The sequence below is a fragment of the Lactuca saligna genome, chromosome 9 (genome assembly GCF_052625555.1).
Source record: "Lactuca saligna cultivar CGN05327 chromosome 9, ASM5262555v1, whole genome shotgun sequence".
Lineage (NCBI taxonomy): Eukaryota > Viridiplantae > Streptophyta > Magnoliopsida > Asterales > Asteraceae > Lactuca > Lactuca saligna.
This window is the reverse complement of record NC_136425.1, coordinates 51,597,007-51,609,068: the sequence shown is the minus strand read 5'-3', so window position 1 is coordinate 51,609,068 and position 12,062 is coordinate 51,597,007.

Below are 12,062 nucleotides of genomic sequence, written 5' to 3'. Positions count from 1 at the left end.
AACATATTCTAACTCTTGGGTGCTTGATACAGGATGTGGTATTCACATATGTTCTGATTTGCAGGACCTAAGAAGAAGTGAGGATGTGGAGCACGGGAAGATAAACTTGATCATGGGGAATAGGAAGGCTTCACCTATTTCCAAGATTGGAGTTTATACTTTGTTGCTTAATAAAGGGTTAAAATTAGATTTGAATAAATGTGTGTACTCGTCTGAAATGGCAAGGAATATTATTTCTTTTCATGCTTTGTACAAACAAGGTTTTACCTTTTCGTTTGATAATGAATGTGGTGGTATTAATGCTTTCTTTAAAAATGTGTTTTATTTTAAAGCGTTACCTTGTGATGGTGTGTATGAAACTGTGTCGATTGTAGACAACTTAGGAAATAATGTGTTGTATATTGATTCTCTACTAGCCTAGATAAAGCATCATTGTGGCATTTTCGTCTTGGACATGTAAACAAGAAACGCATAGGCCAACTCCAAAAGAGTGGAATCTTGAAATCATTCGACCTTATATCGGATGATAGTTGTGAATCTTGCCTACTTGGAAAGATGACAAAATCACCCTTCACTGGAACTTGTGAAAGGGGTGAGGGTTTGTTGGACCTAATACATACTGATGTATGTGGGCATTCAAAACCGCCACAAGGGATGTTAATCGGTATTATGTGACTTTTATTGATGATTTTAGTAGATATGGGTATGTCTACTTAATCAAACATAAGTCAAAAACCTTTGAAAGGTTTAAGGAATTCAAACAGGAAGTAGAAAATCAATTGGGCAGGAACATTAAGATGCTTCGATCCGATCGAGGTGGTGAGTATCTTAGTACCGAGTTCCTTGACTATCTTAAGGAGTGTGGGGTTGTGTAACACCGGCAGATCCGGGCTAGTCAATTTAGAGGCAATAGGGGTCGAAAATGACTTTTCGACAAAAGATTATTTAGAATAAATAATCTTAACCAAGTTTTAAAATATGTCACAAGGTTTCCGTACATATAAAGAACGCCGAAATCCGAGTTATAACGAAGAAGTTATGGCCCGTCGAAGTTTTACGGCAAAACCGACACGACACCGGGAAGCGTAAATAGTGAATTTACGATAGAGCGAGATTTATCCTTATCAATCTAAATGAAAGTCATATAATATGTTAAACTAAGAGCATCGATAAAAAGAACGCCCAAATCTGACTTCGTATGAGGAAGTTATGATTTTTCTAAGATTCGGCTTAGCAGTGTACAGCCCGAAACTCGAATTTTAGTTCGAGCGGTTTTTGGCTTATGTGACCTAAATGAGAGTTGAAGATCTCATTAATAGGAACTCAACAGTAAAAAGACAGACGAAAACGGAGTCCGTATGAAGGAGTTATGAATTCTTCGCGGTCATTTAACAGTCTAAACGCCTCCTACTGTTAAATTTGAGATCGGTCGAGAATTAGCCGATAGAGTCTAAACAAAAGTTGTAGATCTTGATTTTACCTACGCGTGGATATAAAGAACGTCGAAAACGGAGCTCGTATGCGAAAGTTATGATTTTTCTAAGTTTGAAGGCTGATACGCGATAGGGGGTGATGTGGCACCACCAGAATTGGACACGTGGCACCACCAGAAGGCCACCACATGGACCAACTTGGCGAGTAGGTCCCCCCCTACTCGGCGAGTAGACCAGTCAGCACCCCTATAAATAGAGGTGTCGGGTTCCATTCATTCTCACACCTTCAAACCCTTCTTTATCTCTCTAAACTCTCTCTCTAAGCCTCCCTAACCCCCTAAAGCCTAGGGTAACTACCTAGCACGAGGCGGAATCCCCTGAGCGCCTGACGGCTCCGAGAAAAGAGCCTTTCGGCTCGGGAAACGCTGCTCCAGCGAAGCCCGGTTTTGCAAAAAACCCGCTGTAAGTGAGCTACGCCTACGCTAGTTTTAATATAGCTCCTAATTAATTATAGTAACATTATTAGGACCTTAAAATAATTATTTGGGCTGTTATTATGAGTTATATTGAGTGTTATTTAACGCTTATATAATAATAATAATAGTCAGACTATTAATTTGTCACGGATATCGGTAGACTAAACCCTAGTGGTGTTGATACTAGGTTTTATCGAAGGAAGGTTGTTTTGAGAGTATCGAAGCGCTGTTCGAGTGTTGAGTCACCACCTATCAGGTGAGTGCATAGTCCCTTTCATCATACACATAGATATGAAGTATTTTATATAAACTACGTGCTATGTGTGCATATTATCTGTATACTTGCTGTCTATGCTGGATGAACGTTTTATACATGTTTTAAAGAATTTAAACTGTATACGTATGTTATATATACGAATATGTTGGGTATGAGATGGGTAGATGAATGATGAGAGATAGAAGATGATGTGAGTATACATTGGCAGCTATAGACTTAGTGCCTATGGGACAAACACCGGTATCTATGGACTTAGTACCTGTTAAACGTTGGTAGCTATGGATTTAGTACCTGTTGGGAATTGGTAGCTATGGACTTAGTACCTATTAGTTAGACGCTGGTAGCTATGGACTTAGTACCACTACAAGAAAACAGCCCTTTAATGATGCGCAAACAATGACACTCGCTGATAGTGGACGTGTATTTGTGTGTTCCCTAACAAATAATGCCAGATTTGCAAAATTTGAAGGATAGTGGACACGCATTTGTGCGTGCCCTAAAATTAGTGTCAGAAAAAGAAAAAAAAGGAAATGCGGAGGGCGCCTTTCATAAAATGTGTGTCGTCCAAGTGTGTTGCTTTATAATTTTTTAATGAAACATGCATTTTTTAAGGCGGGATTTCACCCCGCCTGTTGGATCCTAAGAATCAAACCCCCTCGTCTCTTTCGATTAGCAAGAAAAAGCTTTAGGGCCTTCATCTTCATAGCAGCATCGCACCACCACCCAACCTCCGATCTCGCACCGCCAAGTGTCTCTGACTATCTTCTCCAACCATTCTTTCCTGTCGCACTACACCCATAACAAAACCTCCCATCATGATATGCTAATGTTTGTATTTATGCCAATTGAGATCAAATCATTCATGTCACAGGTGCTCATGCTTCACGTTCGTATGATAAAACCCTAACCGTAAAAACCATCTTTGTCTAGGTCAAGAGCAACGATTCCATCAAGAATGTCAAATACATGATACAGGTTCCTCTTTCTCCTTTATTCTTACCTCTAATTTTGATTTTGAAACTTCTCATCTTCTCCTCTATAAAACCCTAACCGTAAAAATTATACGGGTTTCAATTGTGATTTCCTCCTCCATACTCGATCCCTACTTCTACTCTCTACGCATATTAGATAGGATCCGTTCTTTCTCTCTTTTCTCCTTCTTTTTTTTTGTTTTCTCAGGTACGACATCATTCTCCCCTACTTTCTACTTGTGCATCCCATTCTGATACTTTTCTACTTGATACAATCATCGATGATTCAAAACCATCAAACGCTTCATCATCTATCGTGTTCGGGTAATCCATCCCAATCCATTAACCCCTTTCATTTTTCATTAAAAAAACCCTATTGATTTGGCAAGTTCATGAACCAAATGTAGCACATCCCAAACTGGGGTTTTAACCAAACCCGATAGAGCCATTGACGGAATCTTTGGATTCCGTTACCAAGGACTCTCTGTAATCGTGTAGATTTCTTCACAAGGGATTGCTCCAGATGCTTTCTCTCATTGTCTCGTCGGAAATGGTGGTGGTGGTGGGATTTTAGTTCTAGGTCAGATAATCGAGCCAACCATGGTGTATACTCCATTAATCCAGTCACAGTAAGTTCTCTTTTGCTTATCTCTTATCATAAAACATTAACAATGGCGTACAGTCTTCTTACCCCTTTTCACCCATTTCTGCAATTGCTCAATCTCCCTTTTCTATTGTATAGGCTATGATAGAACTACCAATGATTGGGATAACTACTCAAGATATGTGGATCCTGATGGAGTTGATTTATCTCATGTAAGAACCTGTTTCCTTCTGTGAGTTTTGTCTATTTTTTGACTTAAAAACATGTTTATCATTGTATATTGTTTTTGGTTTCATTACAGGGTGTTTATGGTCATGGTTATGCACCATATGGACCTTATTCTCCTACTGGCTCACCTATGCCAACAGTAGGTCAATATGGTGAACTCTATAGGGCCCAACATTACTACTAACCTACTTCTTACTTCCCACCTATGACCCCTACAACCCCTTACTCTCCTGCGCCTCCAAAGGGTGAGATCACAGCAACTAAAGAGGAACCTGCTTTATCTTGGGAAACAACTAAAGGAAACCCAAATGGTGTGAAGGGGAACACTGCTTCTACCCCTTTGAGGCCAACTTCATATCAGAATTTATCTTTCAATCCAAATGGAACCTATGGAAGAGGTGCATAAACTGGCTATCAAGATCCAAGATACACTTGACAGTTGATAGTTTCTCAATTTGCTTCAAACAATCATTTCTTTTCTTCTCTTTTAATCATTTGATGTTAATATTCAAGGCAAAATATACAAAATGGCAACATATTTTCATTTTTAACGGATGTATTGTGTCATAAACTTGCAGTCTATTACTAGAGCATATGGAAGGGTGGATGCAGATGGTTCCAGGTATCTACTTGGTGACCATCTTATTAGTTTTGTAAAAAAAAAATATAATAATAAACAAATAAACTAATTAAAGTAGAAGTTATAAATACAAATGTAACAGAAGCAACTATGTAAATATACTAGTTCCATTAGGTTTTCAACATATAGAGGAATTGCAAGGGAAATATTATAGCTTAATTCTTAATTATTACTTGTTGCCTAGATTCTGATAGGAGTTCAATCACCCAACATTCACTACATTAAACTATATAACTATTTATGTAGTTAATAACTTATTCATTTGAAAAATATCAATTTTGACACTTATGTTCAGGTTTTTGCTGTTTGCAGCCTCAGGTAGAAGTTAAGAGTTTTCCAGCAGAAGCATTCAATCCTCTTGCTTGCAATACTGATGGTACTTACATAGTAGGAGGAGGAGTTTCAGGTCATATTTACTTGTGGGAGGTGAGTTGTAAATTCATTTCAGTTTTCTAGTCATAAAGAATACATGGTTCTTTTGCCGATTTTTAATTTCTCTTCAAATTATATTGAAAACTTTGTTATTTTGTTTTACTGTTGCTCTTTAGTTCCAACAATTCACTGTTTTTCATAATCAGATTAACTATTTGTGCAAAAATCATATAAAAACTAATCTTATTACAAGTCTTTTCTTTATTTCTTTTGATTTATTATAGGTTGCAACTGGTCGATTATTAAAGAAATGGCATGGTCACTATAGGCCTGTTACTTGCTTGGTCTTTTCTAATGATCAGTCACTTTTGATTTCTGGATCTGAGGATGGAACTGTTAGAGTCTGGTCACTTCTGATGTATGTATAATTACTCATTTACCCTTTTACATTCATGAGTTGCAATTTTAGCGTTTATTACTATAATACATTTTCTTCATCTTGTGATCAGGATATTTGATGAGGAAGGACAACAGAGAGCAGGACATCTGTATGAATACAGTTTCACTGGTCATGCTTTACCTGTAACTGACATTGTCACGGGCTTTGGAGGATCCAATGCAATTATCTGATCTGCTTCTCTAGATCGTACTTGCAAGGTACATATTGCATAAATATTCGGAAAAGATGTGAATGCCCTCATGAATTTGTTTAAATTGAGGGTATGGAGCCTAACTGGAGGGACATTGTTGAGAAATATTGTGTTCCCTTCAATAATTGATGCAGTTGCATTAGATCCAGGGGAACATGTTTTTTTATGCTGGTGGGAGAGATGGGAAAATATACATTGCAGAACTCAATGCTCAAGTCACATCCAACAACAACAACAACAACAACTATGGTTTGCATATCATTGGCGCATCCAAACACTACTTCAAAGTTCAAAGTAGGAAGTAGTTGGTATTCATTATATCTTTTGGAGAAAATATAAAAATAGGTGTTTGGATTTTCTTTTCTTAAGTAATTATTCTGATTTCAAGAGTAATAATCAGATAATAATTTGAGAAATTTAGGGATAATATGATACTTTTCCATTTATCCTGCAATAAATCTGATTTTGGCATCAAAGATTCTGTCATGATGACTTCTTATACTGGAATTGTTCTAAAAATATCATAACCTCTTTTAGATGCTATTATTGAGAAAAGAGTATCTCTTTCTGAATGCAACAATACTATAACATCCTAAATTTAAGACTATATTATTAAATTAATAAGATAAAAGGGAAAATGGTAGAGAAAAGTCATTAAATTTGCTGGGAAAATTACCCTAAGTCAAGGGGAATAAGGGCATTTTCGGAATTTTACCAAAACTAAGTGGGGTTTTTTCACATGATGTTAATTTGCAGCTGCCAACATCTCCCCAGAAAAGCTACAATATGGTAGACCATCACCATCCATTTGAACTTTGAAGAAGATGACAATGCAATGTAAGTTTATGTTAATTATTTTCTCTTACTATTTATTTTTGAATTTATGACACTTTGGTTGCGTTGAATCTGATCTGGTATTCTGATGGTTATATATATATATATATATATATATATATATATATATATATATATATATATATATATATATATATATATATATATATATATACATATATATATATATATAGGGTTAATGAAGAAAGAACTTAACATTTTACAAATTTGCCCTCACTTATTTTTTCCTTCTCAGTGTTGCCCTTTTTTCAACTGCTTTAGGTTTTGGTTGCATAACTTAGTAAAACGGTACAAGAGTGTGTGTCTCTATCTCCCCTCTCTTTAAAACATGCACTGTGGTTGGCTCTAACTTAAAATACAAGTGAACTCAGACCCCCATCCAACCAAGAAAACTGTAGAACCTAAAACAAGTTTCTATGCTCAAGTCTTTAACAAATATGAACACCAATTCGTTTCAACATCTCCATTATAGGGTAAGGCAACCCCTATTAGTTCTTCTTGTTGGTGATTTCTTCTTGAATGTCACATCTCACTGGAAACTGTAGAACCTAAAACAAGTTTCTATGCTCAAGTCTTTACTTTCACATCTCACTGGAAACATCCTACATAAACTTAACCTTTCTTCTTCTTGCTGGTGATGGAACCACAACAGTAGTTCTTCTTGCTGGTGAGTTCTTGAAGGAGGCAAAACCATTCATTGAAGACGGGGTCCACCCTCAAAATTTGATAAAGTGCTTCATGCATAACTCATAACTCATAACTCATAACTCATAAGGTCTGTTTCTTTTCACTTTTCTGGACCGAATAAACTGCTTGAATGAAAATAAATGCCCATCTTACCCTTACATTCCATCACACAGTTTTAACAACATTCATCAATTTGTTAATATAATTAAGTTTCTTTCTTTTTGTATAGCATGACAAGGCCCTTATTACTGGTTACTGCATTTGTTGACAAAATGGTTCTCAAGAAAACAATTAGTGTTGATGGTGATCTAAAAATGGGTGGTTCTGTTGTATGGGTTGAGCGATCTTCCATTGATGTTCAACTTGGAGTCACTCAGCTATCAATCGGTATAATAATATGATTGATATCTTTAAACTAGTGTTTAATTTCAATAATTTTTTATTTTTTTAACTGAAAAGTGAAAACTATATATTGGTTTTGTAGATAGCACTGTAATTACAGAAATAGTAGCTTTATTTTGTAACATTTTCCATTGTATTGTTTTGTATCTTGATTCTACTTTTCATGTTTTTAGAACAAAATGCCTACCCGAAGCTTTAACAAGAAGTTACATTAATTTAACATGCCAGATGAATTGAAGTGGCCTAGTACGGAGAGAAGCCAACGACTCCCAAGGGGTGCACCCATGAGAACACCACCTATCTCCGAGCAACCTCGGTTCATGAAGCACAACAACAACTCCACATCCACTGTGGTTGATATTAAGTCTAAACTAGCCTAAATAAAGGAGCCTAATCCGGATGGTAACCATGGATCCAAGGGTTCCTCTTCTAAGGTCCCTTCAGAAGGTGAAAACTCAGTTTCTAAGGACAAGATGAGTAAGGATCCAGAAAATGAGAAACCAAAATTATTGATCAGGCTTACTAGAGAAGAGATTGAAGAAGATTATCTTGCAATGACTGGAAAAAAGATTCCAAGAAACAAGATGAGGAGGGACTATCTAGTGGTCTGAGCAGGTGCATTTTAAGATTTGGTGCAGAAAGTTAGTTATCTAACCACAAAACGAAAGCAAACCGACTAAGTTTTGGACTTTTGGTATGATAAGCATCAACAACAATTTTTTAATCCTTTTAAACAGCAAAAAGAAAATAGCTTTATTCCTTTTTATATAAGTTTTTAATACTAATAAGAATTTGTTATACCTATTATTTTTCATACATTGAGCCGTAGGATTGGTTGTAAATAACTAGATCTCAGGAGACTTGAACTTGTGATCATTTTTATAAAAAAGTTGGTATTATGATGATATAAAGTTAAAAATTTGTATTGATTGATGAAATAGGTTGGAGTCTGTTGTTCTTGACTTAGCTGTAGATGATAGTGGTGGATTACAAAAGCAAAAATCCTCGTTTCATTCATTGGGATAAGGTTTGACTTTTTTTTTTAATTATTTATATATATTTATTATTCCACTTTTTTACTTATATTTAATTTATTTATATATATTATCACAGTGGAGTAAAAAGTATGTCACGTTGAACAACGGTGACTGTGTGTCAGCTGATGGGAAGGTATTTTCAAATGTAATTTTATTTTTTATTTTTTATTAATTTTTGGTTCTAAAAATATGTTTGTACTATTTAATTTACTTGTGTGTATATACAGATAATAACAGAGAGTGGTAAAAAAGGGAAGGCGAATAAAACGAGAATATATAAAAGATGGAAAGAAAAGTCACATAGTAAGATATCATATATGCATACAAAGTCTCAAAGGTACATCATATATGCATACACTTGAAAATCATGTTATAATGTTAGAATGTTAGAATGAAATAGTTTTGGTCTAAATAAAATGATGTCAATGTTTTCTGGTTATTTATTTTGAAATTATGAATTACAGGGGCAATTTGGTCACTAACTGTTAAAGTCACTCATTTTCAACCAAAAAACAATTATATACAAGGGAAGTTAGGTCAAAAAATGTTAAAGTCACTAATGTTTAACCAACAAAGTAAAAAATAAACATTTTACACCATTTTATCTTATTTTTTTTTTAGATAAATCATGATTCATTATGTGTTCTGTTTATGATTAATTGATTATCAATTATTCAATCTCAACATAACGTTTATCTACAGCTTGGAGTTAGAATATCACTACCTAGTTTAATTGCTGCAAAATAAAGTGCACATGTCATTCTTACTGGTGACTTAAACAAGCTAGAGGCATAAACAAGGCTTGTATAATGTACATTACTTGTAATCAATATGAATTTGTTTCTTACAAGTTTATATTAATCAATTTTCAGGTTTTGGACAACATGAGAAGAGTATGTGAGCTTAATAATGTCTAATGATGATAGTGATTCTGCCACCATTCAGAGTAGGTTGTTATTTGAGTACATAGAAAAGAATTAGCCTTGGGGCAGAGAACCTTTGACTGATAAGGTTAGATTTTCTCTTGCTTGAACTGGCATAACATGAAGAGCTCCAAATTGCAAATGGCCAATGTGTATAAAAAAATAATAATAAAATAACATACAATCTTAAACTTATTACTTGACCAGCTGCTAACGGGAACATATTTTGGAACATTCTAGGAATTGTGGGGGTGGCCCCAGGTATATGATCTAGTAAATCCAACAAAATCAAAGCTCTAGAAAAAGATGACAACTTTAAAAACTTCTCTATCGCCATCATAAAGATAATAAGCAACATTCACCACTCAACTAGATCAAAAAAATCGGATAGTTAGGTCAAAAAATGTTAAAGTCACTAATGTTTAACCAACAAAGTAAAAAATAAACATTTTACACCATTTTATCTTTTTTTTTTTTAGATAAATCATGATTCATTATGTGTTCTGTTTATGATTAATTGATTATCAATTATTCAATCTCAACATAACGTTTATCTACAGCTTGGAGTTAGAATATCACTACCTAGTTTAATTGCTGCAAAATAAAGTGCACATGTCATTCTTACTGGTGACTTAAACAAGCTAGAGGCATAAACAAGGCTTGTATAATGTACATTACTTGTAATCAATATGAATTTGTTTCTTACAAGTTTATATTAATCAATTTTCAGGTTTTGGACAACATGAGAAGAGTATGTGAGCTTAATAATGTCTAATGATGATAGTGATTCTGCCACCATTCAGAGTAGGTTGTTATTTGAGTACATAGAAAAGAATTAGCCTTGGGGCAGAGAACCTTTGACTGATAAGGTTAGATTTTCTCTTGCTTGAACTGGCATAACATGAAGAGCTCCAAATTGCAAATGGCCAATGTGTATAAAAAAATAATAATAAAATAACATACAATCTTAAACTTATTACTTGACCAGCTGCTAACGGGAACATATTTTGGAACATTCTAGGAATTGTGGGGGTGGCCCCAGGTATATGATCTAGTAAATCCAACAAAATCAAAGCTCTAGAAAAAGATGACAACTTTAAAAACTTCTCTATCGCCATCATAAAGATAATAAGCAACATTCACCACTCAACTAGATCAAAAAAATCGGATAGTTAGGTCAAAAAATGTTAAAGTCACTAATGTTTAACCAACAAAGTAAAAAATAAACATTTTACACCATTTTATCTTTTTTTTTTTTAGATAAATCATGATTCATTATGTGTTCTGTTTATGATTAATTGATTATCAATTATTCAATCTCAACATAACGTTTATCTACAGCTTGGAGTTAGAATATCACTACCTAGTTTAATTGCTGCAAAATAAAGTGCACATGTCATTCTTACTGGTGACTTAAACAAGCTAGAGGCATAAACAAGGCTTGTATAATGTACATTACTTGTAATCAATATGAATTTGTTTCTTACAAGTTTATATTAATCAATTTTCAGGTTTTGGACAACATGAGAAGAGTATGTGAGCTTAATAATGTCTAATGATGATAGTGATTCTGCCACCATTCAGAGTAGGTTGTTATTTGAGTACATAGAAAAGAATTAGCCTTGGGGCAGAGAACCTTTGACTGATAAGGTTAGATTTTCTCTTGCTTGAACTGGCATAACATGAAGAGCTCCAAATTGCAAATGGCCAATGTGTATAAAAAAATAATAATAAAATAACATACAATCTTAAACTTATTACTTGACCAGCTGCTAACGGGAACATATTTTGGAACATTCTAGGAATTGTGGGGGTGGCCCCAGGTATATGATCTAGTAAATCCAACAAAATCAAAGCTCTAGAAAAAGATGACAACTTTAAAAACTTCTCTATCGCCATCATAAAGATAATAAGCAACATTCACCACTCAACTAGATCAAAAAAATCGGATAGTTTTAAGTCTTGCATTCACCAAGAAATGGAAAAGATTTTATTTTTATGCAGAGTTTTTATAAAAACTACCAAAACAAGGAATTCCCAATTGAAGACGAACAAAACCCATCATACCATTTTGCACTGATTTTTCCTTGTATGTCACCATGTTTCTTTATACAGGTATGGGTCTTATTGAATTGCTGCAATGACAATTGGCAAAAGGTATTTTACTATTTCACACTTTCATATTAACTTTTGTAATCAGCATGTGTACTAAATTTTAATATTTTATACAGGTATGGGTTGTATTCAACCCTAGATTATTGGAAAAAGGTATTTTACTATATTTGTATTAAATTTTAAAATTGTATAACATAGATTGATGATGCTTGAAGGCATTCTGAATACTAATATGTTATGATGAAAACAGGTATCATGTGGACAAAAAAGCATAATAATAAGTAGAAACAAGAAGGTGTTCCTTAACAGCAATGTAGTATTAGGTTATATAGTTAGGGAAAACCTCTTAATAACAATGTACAAGCGGATCCCCTTAATACCAATGTATTACA